A 17,727-nucleotide genomic window follows, 5' to 3' on the forward strand; every position below is an offset into this window, starting at 1 on the left:
ATGCTATATAACAGCTTCATGCTCAGTGAGTGCTGTATCAAGGGTTTACATACCAAAATGGCTGACCCTTAGAGAGAGGGGATGCAGCCCCGGTAGTCCCATCTTTTTTTGTTTTTTTTTTGCTACTGGGTGGTTATAACCTGCTCAGGACTCCCCTTTCTCGATAAAAGGATATTTAACAAGCAAAGGGATGCATTAGACCCAAGAGAAAACCAAATGGAGGGTGTTTTGTCCTGGGTAGCAAAACCCAACCTTATGCTATCTTTCAAGTATGCCACAGTTTGTGTTGCCCTCCGAAGACCGTCTTCTAGCTAGCTGTCCTTACAGGATGACGAGTTTTAAAGCTTGAAAAATAGTGGCACTACCTGTGTAAAGAGCATGGGATAATATTTATTGAAAGTTCACATCTGATCATGTAGCTAAAGTGATCAATTCTTCCATTGCCAATAATAGTGATGCTAGTAAGTACAGCATGTGAGGCCAGTGATTGGCTTCAGTGGTCACACGCTGAGATGACATGTCATCAGTTTGTAAGTAAACAAAAAACGGCGAGGGTCTAATAGAACGTTGTCACTAGAATGGCAGGGAAATTTATCAGGTATTTACGGCAGCTAGTAACACATACAGTGGGTGCGGAAAGTATTCAGACCCCTTTAAATTTTTCACTCTTTGTTTCATTGCAGCCATTTGGTAAATTCTAAAAAGTTCATTTTTTTTCTCATTAAAGTACACTCTGCAACCCATCTTGACTGAAAAAAACAAATGTAGACATTTTTGCAAATGTATTAAAAAAGAAAAACTGAAATATCACATGGTCATAAGTATTCAGACCCTTTGCTCAGTATTGAGTAGAAGCACCGTTTTGAGCTAGTACAGCTATGAGTCTTCTTGGGAATGATGCAACAAGTTTTTCACACCTGGATATGGGGATCCTCTGGCATTCTTCCTTGCAGATCCTCTCCAGTTCCGTCAAGTTGGATGGTGAACGTTTGTGGACAGCCATTTTCAGGTCTCTCCAGAGATTTTCAATTGGGTTTAGGTCAGGCCTCTGGCTGGGCCAGTCAAGAATGGTCACAGAGTTGTTCTGAACCCACTCCTTTGTTATTTTATCTGTGTGCTTAGGGTCATTGTCTTGTTGGAAGGTGAACCTTTGGCCAAATCTGAGGTCCAGAGCACTCTGAAAGAGGTTTTCATCCATGATATCTCTGTACTTGGCCTCATTCATGTTTCCTTCAATTGCAACCAGTCGTCCTGTCCCTGCAGCTGAAAAATACCCCCATAGCATGATGCTGCCACCACCATGTTTCACTGTTGGGATTGTATTGGGCAGGTGATGAGCAGTGCCTGTTTTTTTCCACACTTACCGCTTAGAATTATCACCAAAAAGTTCTATCTTCATCTCATCAGACCAGAGAATCTTATTTCTCATAGTCTGGGAGTCCTTCATGTGTTTTTGAGCAAACTCTATGCAGGCTTTCATATGTCTTGCACTGAGGAGAGGCTTCCGTCGGGCCGCTCTGCCATAAAGGCCCGACTGGTGGAGGGCTGCAGTGATAGTTGACTTTGTGGAACTTTCTCCAATCTCCCTACTGGATCTATGGAGCTCAGCCACAGTGATCTTGGGGCTCTTCTTTACCTCTCTCACCAAGGCTCTTCTCCCACGATTGCTCAGTTTGGCTGGACGACCAGCTCTAGGAAGAATTCTGGTGGTCCCAAACTTCTTCCATTTAAGGATTATGGAGGCCACAGTGCTCTTAGGAGCCTTGAGTAATGCAGACATTCTTTTGTAACCTTGCTCAGATCTGTGCCTTGGCACAATTCTGTCTCTGAGCTCCTTGGGCAGTTCCTTTTGAGCTCATGATTCTCATTTGGTCCGACATGCACTGTGAGCTGTGAGGTCTTATATAGACAGGTGTGTGCCTTTCCAAATCAAGTCCTATCAGTTTAATTAAACACAGCTGAACTCCAATGAAGGAGTAGAACCATCTCAAGGAGGATCACAAGGAAATGGACAGCATGTGACTTAAATATGAGTGTCTGAGCAAAGGGTCTGAATATTTATGACAATGTGATATTTCAGTTTTTCTTTTTTAATAAATTTGCAAAAAAATCTGCATTTCTGTTTTTTTAAGTCAAGATGGGGTGCGGAGTGTACTTTAGTGAGAAAAAAAATGAACTTTTTAGAATTTACCAAATGGCTGCAATGAAACAAAGAGTGAAAATTTAACGGGGTCTGAATATTTCCGTACCCACTGTATATTACTTCATAGCATGTTTTTAAATTGCACAGTATTTATCAGTCAAATTAGTCATCAGTTTGTAATTACCAGAATATATCGTTTTCCATTTTGCTTGTAATTTCAAGGAAAAAGAACTGAATTTGTATTTCATATTCAAAAATTCAATTTTTGAACCGGTTTAATCTTTAAGTTTACTTTATGTGACTGGGTGGAGGAGTGTCTTTATTTCTGGCTTTATTGTTTCAGGTCGTTGGTTCTTTTGAGTGTATGTGTTAGTGATATTCTTCAGGACATTTTTTTTTAATCCCATTGAAATGAAAAGCAGATGTTTAAAGAGCCGGTAACCTGCCGAATGTGAGGGGTTAGGGGTAGGTTTGTAAGGGAGATTTTCTTTGACTCTTTCATTAATTTTCACTAGACACTAAACATGGATCTTGTAATGACTGTCAAATGTGCAAGCAGAATAAAAATACACTTTTCAGGTCTGTATATCGGCTTGTTGGGCGGACTGTGGATCAGGTTTTGGCTGTGTGATTGATCAAAACCTATTACTGAACTTTAAAGAAGTTATTTAAGTAAATCAATTTTATGCACATGTGATGTAGTTTATTAATGTTTTGTCAGATAGCAGTTCATGTGTTCCTGTAAATACATGTAAGGTTGGCAGATCTATCGACAGAATACATGTTGCACTGAATGGAATCCTGACTACAGACTGTAAAACAATAACCTAAACCTGCATGAGAAGTCATTACCTATGTGTTAGTCTAGACCTTCTCTATGCTCCCAAAACAGTATTGTAGTCTTCAGTTACACAATGCAGTTTGGTGTACCCTTACTTCTTGAATGCTTTCCCTACTGCACTGCAGCTCTTTCCATACAAAGGATCTGTTGTACTGGGTGAGCTGACTCTAATCGTTTGATTATCCTGTTTTTGCCAATTTCTATTTGGGACACACTTGATGTATGCGTATGTAAATGAAAAAAAAAAGTGGTAAAATATGTAATATTTCCATAGGTTCAGAGGTAAAATGTAAAGTGATTTTATAAATAAACTAGCTGTACCCGGCCACGTGTTGCTGTGGCTCAGTCTGGTTAAATGAAAAAGAAAGAAAAGAGAAAGTGCACGTTTCTAAAATATTTAATTTCACAATGCTATTGGGTATAAAATATTTTTTGTTGTTCCATTGTCTGTGTAGATATAGAGATTGTCTGGTTTGCCGACTCTAGAACACTCAACGTATAATTGTTCATATGAGAAGCAATCCGTGTCTAGATTTAAACCGCACAATTCTAAAGATTGTCCCTGAGCTTTGTTGATGGTGATTGCAAACGCCAATCGAATTGGGAATGGCTAACTCTTAAATTGAAATGGCATATCCTTTGGAATCATAGGAATGCGGGGAATGAGGACATCTTCACCTTTGAAAGGTCCTGTCAAGATTGTTGCTTCAACGACGTTGCTCATTAATTGTTTTACTGCAAGCCGCGTGCCGTTGCAAAGCTTTGGCTGGTTGATATTTCGCAACATGATAATTGGCACACCGATTTTCAATTGCAGTACGTGCGGTGGCATCCCTGGCAGATCGAGTGAATTAAAAAATTCTGTTGGATAATTAACCGCTTCATCTGCTTCCACAACAGTGTAGACGGACTTGTATGTGACTGCCTCGCTTTGAATGTTAGACTGAATAATATTAAGTTTGTAGACGCCTTTTACTCAGCCAATCGTGATTCATATAATTGGTTTGAATATTGGGAAATATTTTTTCAACCAATTGTTCTTTTGACTTCACTAAATTGCAGAAGTTGAGGCAATGAAATTCGTCCTGAGGTCAGATCAACCGGCACCTTTCCGTTCCCAATTTCCAGCAATTGATGTGAGAATTTTTCAGCTGATCGATCGTTTTGCAGCTGGACACTCATATTTGTAGTTAATTTTAACGTCTTTACATCTATAGCGTGTGTTGCTTTTACGTCCAACAGCTGGTATATAAAAACATAGTAGGTATATAAAAACATGCGTGTATTCGAATGCAACGTTCATTTTTATTGATATAGATTATATATATATAAAATCTATATAAATAAAAATGTAAATGTTTGTTTGTTCAAAATCTTAAATCTCCAAAAGTTCTTCACCGATTGCTTTGAAATTTTGACACAGTCAGGTGTCACAATGGAGCCGGTCATGTCAGGGATTGCTAGTTATGCAGTTCCCTAGTACAGAGGGAATGTGACAGGTGGGGGCGCAGGGATGAAGGCAGGTGGCTGAGGAGGAGGGGGTGATCCGCTTGACATATCCTGGACCCGTACCAGCCAGATCACAGCGCTGCTCCCGCCCGTGGTGCAATGGGGTTTGCACTTGCTCGCTATCTGCCCACTGCTGCGAGGCTCGGGCCCAGCTCAGCGCCCAGAGGGGAGGCCGCGGCCTGCGCCTCTCCGTGCAGCCTCCCTCTCTCCTTCCCTCCCTCCCCCGCTTGTTGGTGCGCTGTCGGAAATAAGTCTCGCCTACTGGAAAAGAAGCCGCATCAGCGGTGCCGTCTCTCAGGCGGTAGTGGTGAAGAGCAGCAGTGTCTTATGGCCTCGAACAGATAGTCTCGTCATTCCCCTTCCCCCCACAGTCAGCGGCTGGGGCGAATGAAGGAGAGGGAGAAGAGTTTATGAATGAGATGTGACTAAGGGGGGGGGGAGAATGCCGGACGGCCAGGGAGAGACAGCCTGGGACTGAGCTCGTAATACCCCCCTCTCACTGTTGCTTTTACGTCCAACAGCTGGTATATAAAAACATAGTAGGTATATAAAAACATGCGGGTATTCAATACAACGTTGTGTCAAAATTTCAAAGCAATCAGTTAAGAACTTTTGGAGATTTAAGATTTTGAACAAATAAACATTTACATTTTTATTTATATAGATAATAGTGATAACTGAAATATTCTGGATTTGAAAGGAGTCTGTCATCACAAAATGACTGTTCAAACCTAGAAGAGATGTTCAGTGCTCCCTTGGTATGGCTGAACAATTCAGTCCACCTTCCCATCTTCTTGTCTTCCATCTATCTCTGCCCTCCTATGACTCCAGTAAAGCCAGAGCTGTCAATCAAGGAAGTGCCCACAGAGATAGATGGAAAAGAAGTAGCTGGGAAGGCGCATTGAACTGTTTGGCCTTCCTAAGGTTGTCTTGAGCCCTGATGCTTGGTTTGAACAGTCATTTTGTGCTGACAGACTCCCTTTGTTATTTGTTTTAAAGGGTACCTGTGATGTCAAATATTGCTGTTAACCTGCAGATTAAGGCTGGAATCACAGTAGTGTATGGCATCTGATGCGAGATCATCAACTGCGATATGCTAATGACCCTCGGCTCCTGCTCTGCTACGAGTGTGATCTGAGTGTCAGTGCTCTGTGCTCTGATTCTTTCGCGTGACATGAGAGAATCACAGCACAGGTGCGGAGGGGACGTAGAAAATAATTTTTCCATCTCCTCCATTGCCTGTCTCTGTGTATATCGGACTGCATTGGGATGACATCCGAGTACGGTCTGATATTTCACACGCACCCATAACTTGTATGGGTGCAAGTGAGCCGAGTCTCGCTACCAATCGCAGCATGCTGCGAATGTTCTCTCATGCCAAATCAACATGAGAAAATAATTGCTGATCTGCACTGCCCCATAGTATAACATTGGGCAATATCACATAGCTCGCGGCCATGTTATACGTTAGTGTGACCCCGTCCTAATAGTGTTCTAAAACCATGCGACAGCTGGACTTAAAGCCCGACTACCAATAAGAAATTAACTTTATTCCTCCCGACGGTTTCCGGCTTTCAGTCATAAAGGCGCAACCGGCGCAGCTTCGGTCACCGCTCAGTACATAGTGAGCTGTGGCTGTAAACCCCCCCCCCACACTGGCACTGACTGACAGCCCGCTCAAGAATGCATAAGTGCTGAGCTGGCTGTCAGTCCTGTGGTTTCAGCCACTGCTCACTATGTACTGAGTGGTGACTGAAGACGCTGCCTGTCACACCCAAATGACTGAAAGCTGGAGGTTTTCAGAAATCAGAAAATTAATTTCCTCCCAGCAGCCGTGTTTTTAGGCCGGCGGCCACACAACTTTACAATGCTATTAACCTACCAGTTAACCACACACCTGCAGGTACAGGTTAATAGCAGTTTTTTAACATGACAGGTTCCCATTAAGTTCTCAAGATTTAACTTCAGTTGCCTGTAATTAGCAGCATTTACCATCTTTGTGCTGGTCACAACACTTGAACCCACCTGCATTTGTTTAGAACCTAACGTACACAATTTTAGATAACAATGATAATGTAAGTTCGGTTTTGAAAAATCAGTGGGGGTTCAAATAATGCAACCGTAATACAGTCACTAAAATGCGCCCCCTTAGTGGTTGTCTGAACCCCACCAAATGGGGTAAAGTCCTGGTAGGGGTGCTAGAGGAAAAAGCTGTAGAGTGTCTGGGCTTCCTCTTAAATCTTTATTCTTCTCCAAGATATATGGCCAATCTCATCTGCAGAAAGTTGTAGGCATTTTATAAGTTCTGTAGACTCCTTCACATGAAGCTGTAGAGGTGCACAGAAGTACAGACGTTAGTAGGGGTTAAAAGTTTTCTTTTAAAAAGAATAGCTGGTTAGACATGTATCTATATTTATTTAAAGTACAGCAAACAGGTTTTAGATTTAATATGTTTGTCACTTTGACAGCTGCACCAGGGAATTGTTACAATCCAGTTGCTTTTCAATTTGATGCTGTATATATTGTGTCAAGGAAAAACATGCTGTCACCTTCAAACAACAGGCTGGCTTGGTCACAGGAGATTTCGGTCACAGAACTTTAAAAGCCTTTACAGAATGTGACAAATAAATAGTATTATCCGCACGCAGTCCAGTCTCTGTTAGCCCATGATAAGTAAGTTCAAAGACAGTGCAACAGAAAGCTATGGCAAGTGTGAAGGTATGCGGAAGATGTTCTCTTCTCTCAATGAACTTTAAACTAAAGCCCTCTCCTTAATACTTCACTCATGGTACTTTCAGCTTAAAGGGGTTGTCTGCGAAGTAAACTAAACTATAGAAGCAACTTACTAAAGAATCCCCCAACTTTCTTGCCTTTTCTCTCCCCAGTCTTTACTTCTTGCTACAGCAATGACATCCCGTCATCGGTACATGTGACCGCCTTAGACAGTCACTATCCATGAGAACACTACAGATGAGCGGATCACGTCTTGCAGACCCAGTTCACGGTCCAGGTCAGTGGACAGGCGCTGCGGGAATTTCCTTACTCTCCAGTATCCCAGGTTCAGCTTATGATTAGCCAGGCTGGCAAGTTATCACTGTTACGCCGAGCGGGGGAATCAAATGCCACATAGGGGGAACCCATAGGCTTAGGAAATTTGTGCAGCTCCTCTACACGGCCTAAGAGTACTGAACTGGAGCTCCTCCTGGGACAGGCCATGTAAAGTTTTGTATAAGTGTTGATTGTTGTTAGTCCTTATTAACTCATTAATGTACATTATAACCAAAAAGAATGAATAGCCACTCAGATAACTACAAATTCAGTTTTTATTAATGTAAGAAATATTAAACAAAGTTACATTTTCCTTTCTTTTGCATGACGCTCCCCACATATTTTATTGTATCAGATGTGGGTCTACACTGTGTGCAGAATTATTAGGCAAGTTGTATTTTAGAGGATTATTTTTATTATTTATCAACAACTATGTTCTCAATCAACCCAAAAGACTCATAAATATCCAAGCTTAATATTTTTGGAAGTTGGAGTGTTTTTTTTTTTTAGATTTGGCTATCTTAGGAGGATATCTGTTTGTGCAGGTAACTATTACTGTGCAGAATTATTAGGCAACTTAATAAAAATATAATCCCATCTCACTTGTTTATTTTCACCAGGTAAACCAATATCAGTGCACAAAATTTAGAAATAAACATTTCTGACATGCAAAAACAAAAAACAAAATAATTAGTGATCAATATAGCCACCTTTCTTTATGAGGACACTCAACAGCCTTCCATCCATAGATTCTGTCAGTTGCTTGATCTGTTTTCGATCAACATTGCGTGCCGCATTTTATGATGGACCATAGGTTCTCTATGGGGTTCAGATCAGGTGAACAAGGGGCCCATGTCATTATTTTTTCTTCTTTTAGACCTTTACTGGCCAGCCACGCTGTGGAGTAGTTGGATGCATGTGATGGAGCATTTGCCTGCATGAAAATCATGTTTTTCTTGAACAATACCGACTTCTTCCTGTACCACTGCTTGAAGAAGTTGTCTTCCAGAAACTGGCAGTAGGTCTGGGAGTTGAGCTTCACTCCATCCTCAACCCGAAAAGGTCCCACAAGTTCATCTTTGATGATACCAGCCCATACCAGTACCCCACCTCCACCTTGCTGGCGTCTGAGTCGGAGTGGAGCTCTCTGCCCTTTACTGATCCAGCCTCTGGCCCTTCCATCTGGCCCATCACGAGTCACTCTCATTTCATCAGTCCATAAAACCTTTGAGAAATCAGTCTTAAGATATTTCTTGAACCATTCTTGAAGTTTTATCTTATGTTTCTTGTTCAAAGGTGGTCATTTTTCAGCCTTCCTTACCTTGGCCATGTCCCTGAGTATCGCACACCTTGTGCTTTTTGATACTCCAGTAACATTGCAGCTCTGAAATATGGCAAAACTGGTGGCGAATGGCACCTTGGCAGCTTCACGCTTGATTTTCCTCAGTTCATGGACAGTTATTTTGCGCCTCTTTTGGCCAACACGCTTCTTGCGACCTTGTTTGCTATTTTCCATGAAACGCTTGATTGTTCGGTGATCACGCTTCAAAAGTTTGGAAATTTCAAGACTGCAGCATCCCTCTGCAAGACATCTCACAATTTTGGACTTTTCAGAGCCCGTCAAATCTCTCTTCTGACCCATTTTGCCAAAAGAAAGGAAGCTGCCTAATAATTAAGCACACCTTATATAGGGTGTTGATGTCATTAGACAACACCCCTCCTCATTACAGAGATGCACATCACCAGATTTACTTCATTGGTAGTTGGCTCTCAAGCCTATGCAGCTTGGAGTAGGACAACATGTATAAAAAGTATCAAAGTGATCAAAATACGCATTTGCCTAATAATTCTGAACACAGTGTAGTATGTATGGTCAGTGTTATGCTCCATAGTAGGTACATGTCTGAAAGATAGATAGGTTATAATAATGAACAGGTAAAAAAGATATATATCCATTAATGAAGTATATACAGTATGACATAAATAGCATAAAAATTGTTGAACACATATGTCAAACGTAAACATACCATATATCAAAAGATACTATCCAAAAATGTAGACACTCCAACGTATATTTTGCCTTCGCTTTCTCATGGAGTATATACATGTATCATTAATGTATTATATATCATTAATGTCCAGGATTTATGCTATTTATTAATTCATTTTTTACTTAGTTTTGTTTCCTATTTTTTTACAGAGTTTAATCAATCCAGGACCAGAAGTGGATTTATTAAGCAACAAACGTGGACAATTTTATCTACAGGATCAAAAAACGAATAACATCTTGGTACAGATACGAAAAACAGATTAAGGTATATAATTAGCACTTCAGCCTTTGTTTTCCACTCACTGTAATAGTACTTCTCAGCTAGCTCAAAGGTAGGCTCTGTTCACATAGAGGCTGATTTATCAAGCAGTTTTCTCAAGAATTATGGCATAAAAATCCTTGTAATGTCTCCAAATTTTTCTGCATCTTGAAGTTGCGAGAAAATGTTGTGACATTGGGCATTTTTATGCCAGCTCTGGCCATTTTTGGAAATGTAGGTAGAACTCGGACTGGGTGTGCCCAAACCCAGCCGACAAATTCATTGCTACAAAAGTGATGTAAATTGAGACAGAAATGTACACTAGTGTGCAAATTGAGGTGGTCAGTGGGGCGCTAGAAACTGGATAAGGCGCTGGGAAAGGATAAAACAAACCTCTTTATTGAAGTATTAATGCCCACAACGCGTTTCTGCAGCGGTCTGCTGCCTTCATCAGGTGGAGTTATGGGAAAATGGCAGAAACAGGCATTTTTATACATAAAGCAAAGGAACTCAATGGGAGGTGCCAAGGGAGAATTTGGTACTTAACCACTTAATCACCATTAAAAAAGACATTTACTTTTTAATAACAAAGGGGACTTAAAAAAGCATTACAGGTCAATAACTACACATTATAAACTTACTATGAAGATGCAAGATGCAGACATTAACGGCAATGCTTTAAAAATACATACATATAAAAATGCATATATAAATGAGGGTAAATAAGCATATTACATAAAAATTGGTGAGGCATATTCTGAGTATACCCCTCAACCAGTTTTTATCCCCCCAAAAATATATAAATATTAATAATTCATCTGCACACATTATCAATCGCTAAATTCAAACCTTCCGGATATAATGTACCCAATTTAAAAATCCAAAAATTCTCTCTTCATAAGATAATTAAGCCGATTTGTTACATTATCAGGTACTTGTTCTAAAATCGTGAGTTTCAAGCTAATGGGATCTCTCTGGTGGGCAGTCAGAAAGTGCTTGGAAACACTATGCTGCACATACCCATTCTTAATATTAGAGCGATGTTTATTAAGGCGGGCCTGCATTCTTTGTATAGTTCGGCCCACTTGTTGCAAACCACATCCACACTGCAACAAGTAGACCACATAGTCAGAATGACAGTCTACTTTACAGGTGATGGGGAATTGTTCACCAGTGGTTTGCGAGCAGAAGGATACTGCCCCATGATTAATGGTACTACAGCATAAACAGCCAGGAGATCTGCAAGCAAAACCACCTACTCCTTCTTGCCTTTGCCTCCCATATCTCCGTACTGAAGCTGCAGATTTCAATGTCGTGTTACTGGGCGATATGAAGGACCGTAAATTCCAATTCTTCCTATAAACAATCCTGGGTTTACATGGCAAATGTTTGGACAAAAGCGGATCCCCCAACAGGACGCACCAATAACGACTTAATAGTTCCTGTATGTACACTCTAGATTTATTGAAAGTAGTCACTAAACTCCAATCTTTATATCCTGTATTCGTATGCTCACAGTTAGGGCCAGAAAATCGAGCCAGACATGATTCCTGACTGAGCGGCTTAATTCTTTTATGTGCATCCCTAATCAATTTCTTAGGATACCCCTTCTTCAAGAATCTTTTTTCAAGGACATCAGCCTCCTTTTCAAAATCTTCATCCTGCGTACAATTTTTCCGTATACGCCAATACTGGCCATACGGAATGTTCTTAATCCACCTTGGAAGATGGCCACTGTCAAATCTGAGGTAGCTCTTCACATTCACGGTTTTGAAATGGGTGGATGTGAGAACCCTCCCCAAATCATCCAATTTCAAAACTAAGTCAAGAAACTGTATGGAGTCACTTGACATGGATACAGTAAACTCAACACCCCATGGGTTATTATCCAAAATTTCAAAGAAATCCTGGGCTGATTTTTCCGTCCCTTCCCAGATAAAGAACAGATCATCGATGTAACGACGATATAATCGTATATGGCCTTGGGTTAGAGGAGAAGACGTGATGAACAAAGATTCAAAGCGTCCCATGAAGATATTTGCGTAGCTGGGAGCTACCCTCGTCCCCATTGCACAGCCCTTTATTTGCTTATAAAAATTATCTTCGAATGAGAACACATTATTATTTAATATGAATTCTATTGATTTCAAAATAAACTCTTTTTGAAAAAGGGGGATACTACCATCTTCCATTAAGTAATGGCGCACCTCTTCTTTACCTAGTTCGAGGGAGATATTACTGTAAAGAGCTGCAACGTCTGCTGTGATAAGGATACAGTTCTTCACAGACGGCAAACTTCTAACTGTGGCAATTAAAGTTGAGAAGTCTTTAAGATAGGGCCCCAATTCACATACATATTTCTGAAGAAACAAGTCGATGAAGTGTGATAGATTGGACGTAATGGAATTTATCCCAGATATGATGGGGCGCCCAGGCGGATTACAAGGATCCTTGTGTAATTTAGGTAAAAAATGGGGGTCCGGTAACTTGAGATATCTAAGAACCTTTTTTCATTCTTATTCAGAATGCCCTTTTCATAACCTTCCTTAATCAAATAATTATAATTAACAAAGATGGAGATAGAAGGATCAATGTCCAATTTATGGTAGTATTGGTCGTCACTAAGTATCCCAAGACCCTCACACAAGTACCAGGATCTGTCCATAATCACGACTCCTCCTCCTTTATCAGCACTTTTTATTATAATGTCATTATTGTTCTTCAAAGTCGGCATTGCTTCCCTTTCACTTTTCATCAAATTGTCTGGTTTCCTGCGCCGCTCAATCGAGCGTAGATCTCTGAGGACCAGTTGTTGGAAAGATTCTATATGTGCACCCTTGTGGTGCATCGGGTAAAACTTATTAGAGCCTCCCCTGACTGCCATATGCTTATATTGATCAGTAGGGATGGTTACCTCATCAGGTGAATTGGAAAAACCTATAGAAGCATTGGGAGCTGGTAATTTCTTGCCTCGTTCCTCTATTAAAAAATGTCGCTTAATAGTCAATTTCCGAAAGAATTCGTTCAGATCTAAGAAAAGATCAAAACTATTTAATTCAGCATCTGGACAAAATGATAATCCTTTAGCCAATAAGGAAGTTTCACCTTCTGTAAGCATGTGACTAGAAAGATTAAATATACCTCAGGATCCTAAATCACTAGTCTCCGAAATTTGTGAGCTGGATGCTACCTCACCTATACCTTTGTTTTCTTGGCGATTAGGGATTCCGAGGTCACAGCTATTACCTGAGATCCCTCTACCTCCTCTACATCCACGTGTCCTCTTTTTCTTTTTGGGTTGCGCCCTGGTGCCACTTGAAAAAACTGAGTGATTTTTGAATCTTTCATTGTTATTGGTGGCTTAAATGGGCCAAATAATGGTGTAGATCTCATTGCTATGTTAGCCGTATCTAACATGGGCGCAGTTAGAAACAAGGCAGAATTTTTTACCTCTAATGCTGGCGAGTCCATGGTGCATGTGGTATCCACAATGGGTTCGACCAAATTAGTATTATTATCTCCTAATTCAAATAATTCCTGACTCATGTCTGGTCCTATTAACCTATTAAAGTCTTGCGAGGTCGGGTGAATTGTGAGACATGAGGAAACATCCACAGTGTTCGTATTACTAAATGAACATTCGTGACCAGATGCCAACCCAGCACCCTGATTTGTAAAAGGTATAATGTTGGGGAAGGAGGTAATGGAACTACTCGTACATGACATACTGATGGGTTCCATTGTGTTATGTGCAACTTCAGGTGTGTTGTTAAGCATAACCATGGAATTATTAATATCAGAGGCAGTGATTTTTCCTTTGTCACTGACATTACATGCAGCAATAGAAATGTACACTAGGTCTTCCTGGTGGTCATTTCTGGCGGTGGCGCATGACAGGTAAATGATGCACCACAGTCATGAATTCGGTGCATGCCTTTTAAAGAAGCTCTCCTCCCATCAAAGTTTTTATCCTCTTAATATATTGCAGTCATCATATTATATGGTACTGTGCATGTACAATTGATCATTTTGCCATTCTACCCAGTTAATTCATCTCTTTTCCATTAGGTCTATGACATCACGTGATTAAAAACAGACTAGATGAATCATTCTAAGCTCTATATAGAAACAGGAAGTCTCTTTTCCCTGCATGAATAAGTCATCATTAAAGCTACAATCCTACCTGACTGTAAAGTCTCTGGTTCTTCCCCCTCTTCAACTCCTGACCCAGCTGCACCTGCCCCCTTGCTTTTATCTCTCTTTTTTGTTTCCTTTTGTTAGTGATGTAGAATTGTAGTTCTAGTGATGACTCATGTAGGGAAAATATACTTCCTGTTTCTACATAGAGCTTAGAAGGATTCAGCTAGTCTGTTTCTAATTACAAGATGTCATACATCTAATGGAATAGAGAAGAGTTAACTGGATAGAAAAGCAAAAGGAGCAATTACAATTATACAATGCCGTATAATGTGATGATTACAATATATTAAGAGGATAAAAACCTTATTGGGAGGAGTGCTTCTTTAATGAATTTGGCACATCTTTCTCCATTGCTCCTTTCATTAAGACTGGCATATTCCACTTTATAGGCATAAGTCAGCCCCAATGATAAATGCCTTTCAGTACCCTTTTCTATACAGTTATAAAAAGGTGAACCAATGTGTTCTAGCTTAAATGATGGGAAAAGCACATTTTTGGCATCAGTTGGGTGAATGGTGCACTCTAAGAAAAAATGGCATTTTCTTTTCTTCCATTCTCTCTATATATACGTCAGGTACGGAACCAACACATGATGGACACCAGCGGCACCTGACAGACCCTATTGACTACAGTGGGGTTGGTTGGGTTATCGTCATGGTGGCTGCACTCTTTTGCCCAGCATTTTGATGGGATGTATGATGCAGAAATCGCCTCAAATATTTACTTATTACAGTCCTTTAATGGTCCCAAGCACTTCTGGAAAACTTAAACTTTGCTGTAATGTTCACATTAAAATTTCATCTGTTTCTTACACATGATTTTATTTTGTTACTGTACGCTGTGAAGAATAATGCTCCACACATCATTTCACTTGAGAAACTGATGCAAATCTACCGTCACAGCTTGGTCTAATGGGGTCATATTTGCTGTGCATTCTAGTGGTTCGATACTCAGCTGAAAGATGGGAAATAATCCATCTCATTGTTACCATGTAACTTTTCCTTTATAGTTCAATCGGTTTTCGGCCTGAGTTGGTCATGCCTGACAATTTTTTTTCTTGAACATGAGGAATTCTTTTTCTTTCATCTTACTTCCTCCCATATCTATATTTTTTTGGGTTCACATTTTCAATTAGTATTTTTTTTACGGCTGAAATACGGATTGTGTGTTATTAAGATTAGTGTGTTATTATTATACTTTTATATCGTATAGCAGAGCAGTTTTTATGTTACACAAGACGCTTTCCATTGCAGCGTACAATCTTATTTCCAATATGCATATGCAGAGGAGCCTGGACAAGTAATTTATACTATTCTCTACTATAGCACTAGATGACTCTAAGGCCTCATTCAGACATCCGTGATTTTTCACGCATGATAAATGGTCTGTTTCAACAGTGCTTTAAATCTGAATTTCATCAGTGTTTGGTCAGTGTTTCAGTTTTTACCTTCAGTGATTCATCAGTGATTTTCACGTATGAATATACAGTATAAATAACAGAGCTTCTCCTATCAGCCCCGACGTGCATTGGCACGTTGAGGTCAGCACGCTGGTGACGTCATCATACTACTGCTAGCACCAGGCTGCAGAGGTGACGATGAAGCGGCGGGCACTGGTAAGCACCCCAGGAGCAGCCAAAGATGAAGTGTTTGTTTTTTTGTTTGGTGTTACTTTCCAAGGGACATTATGGAGCAATGGGGACACTATGGGTGCCATTATGGGGAACATTATGGAGAATAGAGGATACTATGGGGGCCATTATGGGGCAATGGGGAACATTATGGGGCAATGGGCGACACTATGGGGGCCATTATTGGGCAATGGGAAGCATCATGGAGGACATCATGGAGCTATGGGGGATGTTATGGGGCAATTTGGGACTTTAGGGGGGTTTGTGAAAGGGGGCATAGTATAGTGTACGGTAGGGGAGACTTTATGCACAGAGGCAGTGTGGGAGAGATATTATGGAAAGGTGCAGTTTGTGGGAGACATTATGGAGAGGGGCATTCTGAGGGGATATTATGGAGAGGGACTGTGTGGGGGAGATATTATGGATAGGGGCAATGTGGGGGATATTATGAAGAGGTGCAGTGTGGGGGGACATTATGGAGTGGGGTAGTGTGCGGTGGACATTACGGAGAGGGAAGTGAGTTGGGGGACATTATGGAGAGGGATACAATGGAGAGGGGCAGTGTTATGGGGATATTTTGTGCAGAAAGCTCAATGAGGGGCCTGCCATGACCTGCCATTATTATTCTCCAGGTCATTACGAATTCGTAGACACCAAACATGTATAGCTTCTTTTTTATTTAATTGGTGAAAAAAAATCCAAAGTTTGCTAAAAAAAAAAAAAGTTGCCATTTTCCGAGATCTGTAGCGTCTCCATTTTTCTTGATCTGGGGCCGGGTGAGGGCTTATTTTTTGCGCTCCGTGCTGACGTTTTTATTGATACCCTTTTTGGGGTAGATCTGATGTTTTGATCACCCGTTATTGCACTTTATTGCAATGTTGCGGCGACCAAAACAAACGTAATTTTGGTGTTTAGAATTTTTTTCTCGTTACGCCGTTTACTGATCAGATTAATTATTTTTTTATATTGATAGATCTGGCGATTCTGATCGCGGCAGTACCAAATATGTGTATGTGTTTTTTTTTATTGTTTTATTTTGAAAGGGGGGTGAATTCAACTTTTATATTTTTTTATTTTTTTTAATATTTTTAAAATCATCTTTTTACACTTTATGCTTGCTTCTATAGTCTCCATGGGAGACTAGAAGCAGCAGTTGTCTGCTACATACAGGCGATGAGCAGATCACCTGTATATAGCAGAAATTCTCACTTGCTATGATCGCCGACCACTGGGCCGCGCTCATAGCAATGTAGACATGACAACCACAGGGGTCTGCTGCAGAGTTAAATGCCGCTGTCAGAGATTGACAGCGGCATTTAACTGGTTAACAGCCGCGGATGGATCGCGATTCCAGCCGCGGCTATTGCGGGCACATGTCTGCTGTAGAAATCAGCTGACATGTGCCTGGTTCAGTGCGGGCTCAGCGCCGGAGCCTGCGCTGAACCGGGGGTACCGACGTGATGCTTACTAATACGCACCATGTCGGAAAGGGGTTAATGAATAGATCTTGGAATAGTAATAATTTCCACAATTTGATGTGTTAAAAAAATGTCCCTGTGCTGAGATAATCTTATAAATGTGCCCCTGCTGTGTACTGTGTAATGGCTGTGTCTGACCGTGCAGGAACATGATCTGATCATACCACAGCTCCTGGGCAGGGGAGGAAGCAAAAGAGTATACAGACAGGACAGCAGGGGATCACAGCTGATTTTTAGGCCACGTTCAGTATTTGATCAGTGTTTTTCCTCAGTATTTGTAAGCCAAAACCAGGTGAGGAACAATCAGAGGAAAAGTATAATAGAAACACGTCACCACTTCTGTATTTATCATCCACTCCTGGTTTTGGCCTACAAATACTGAGGTAAAATACTGACCAAATACTGAATGTGTGAACGTGCCCTGAATTTGTAAGTCACTCAGCTCTTTATAGCAGATTATATCAATGCGCCTTTTATTTTTTAGCATAAAAACAAGAATGATAGTAATGCGGCTACCAGTGACAGCATAGAGCTGCCTAATTGGGGATCTCCATGACCGCTTCAATTAG

At 40.7% G+C, this 17,727-nt stretch overlaps 1 protein-coding gene across 10 annotated transcripts in view; it reads left to right on the forward strand.

The window, feature by feature from the left end:
• Nucleotides 1-17,727, forward strand: part of RARB (retinoic acid receptor beta) — an 832,092-nt gene that overhangs the window by 183,041 nt on the left and 631,324 nt on the right. For 6 of the 10 annotated variants that reach the window (XM_073677991.1, XM_073677988.1, XM_073677993.1 and 3 more), the window contains 2 exons: nt 7,379-7,503; nt 9,742-9,856. The gene's annotated coding sequence lies outside the window, so the exon portion shown is untranslated. The remainder of the gene's footprint in view (nt 1-7,378; nt 7,504-9,741; nt 9,857-17,727) is intronic. The other 4 variants (XM_073677990.1, XM_073677994.1, XM_073677992.1 and 1 more) reach the window with 1 other exon arrangement.

This window comes from Phyllobates terribilis, unplaced genomic scaffold (assembly GCF_046119375.1).
Source record: "Phyllobates terribilis strain yellow unplaced genomic scaffold, ASM4611937v1 Scaffold_4__5_contigs__length_816908805, whole genome shotgun sequence".
Classification (NCBI taxonomy): Eukaryota; Metazoa; Chordata; class Amphibia; order Anura; family Dendrobatidae; genus Phyllobates; species Phyllobates terribilis.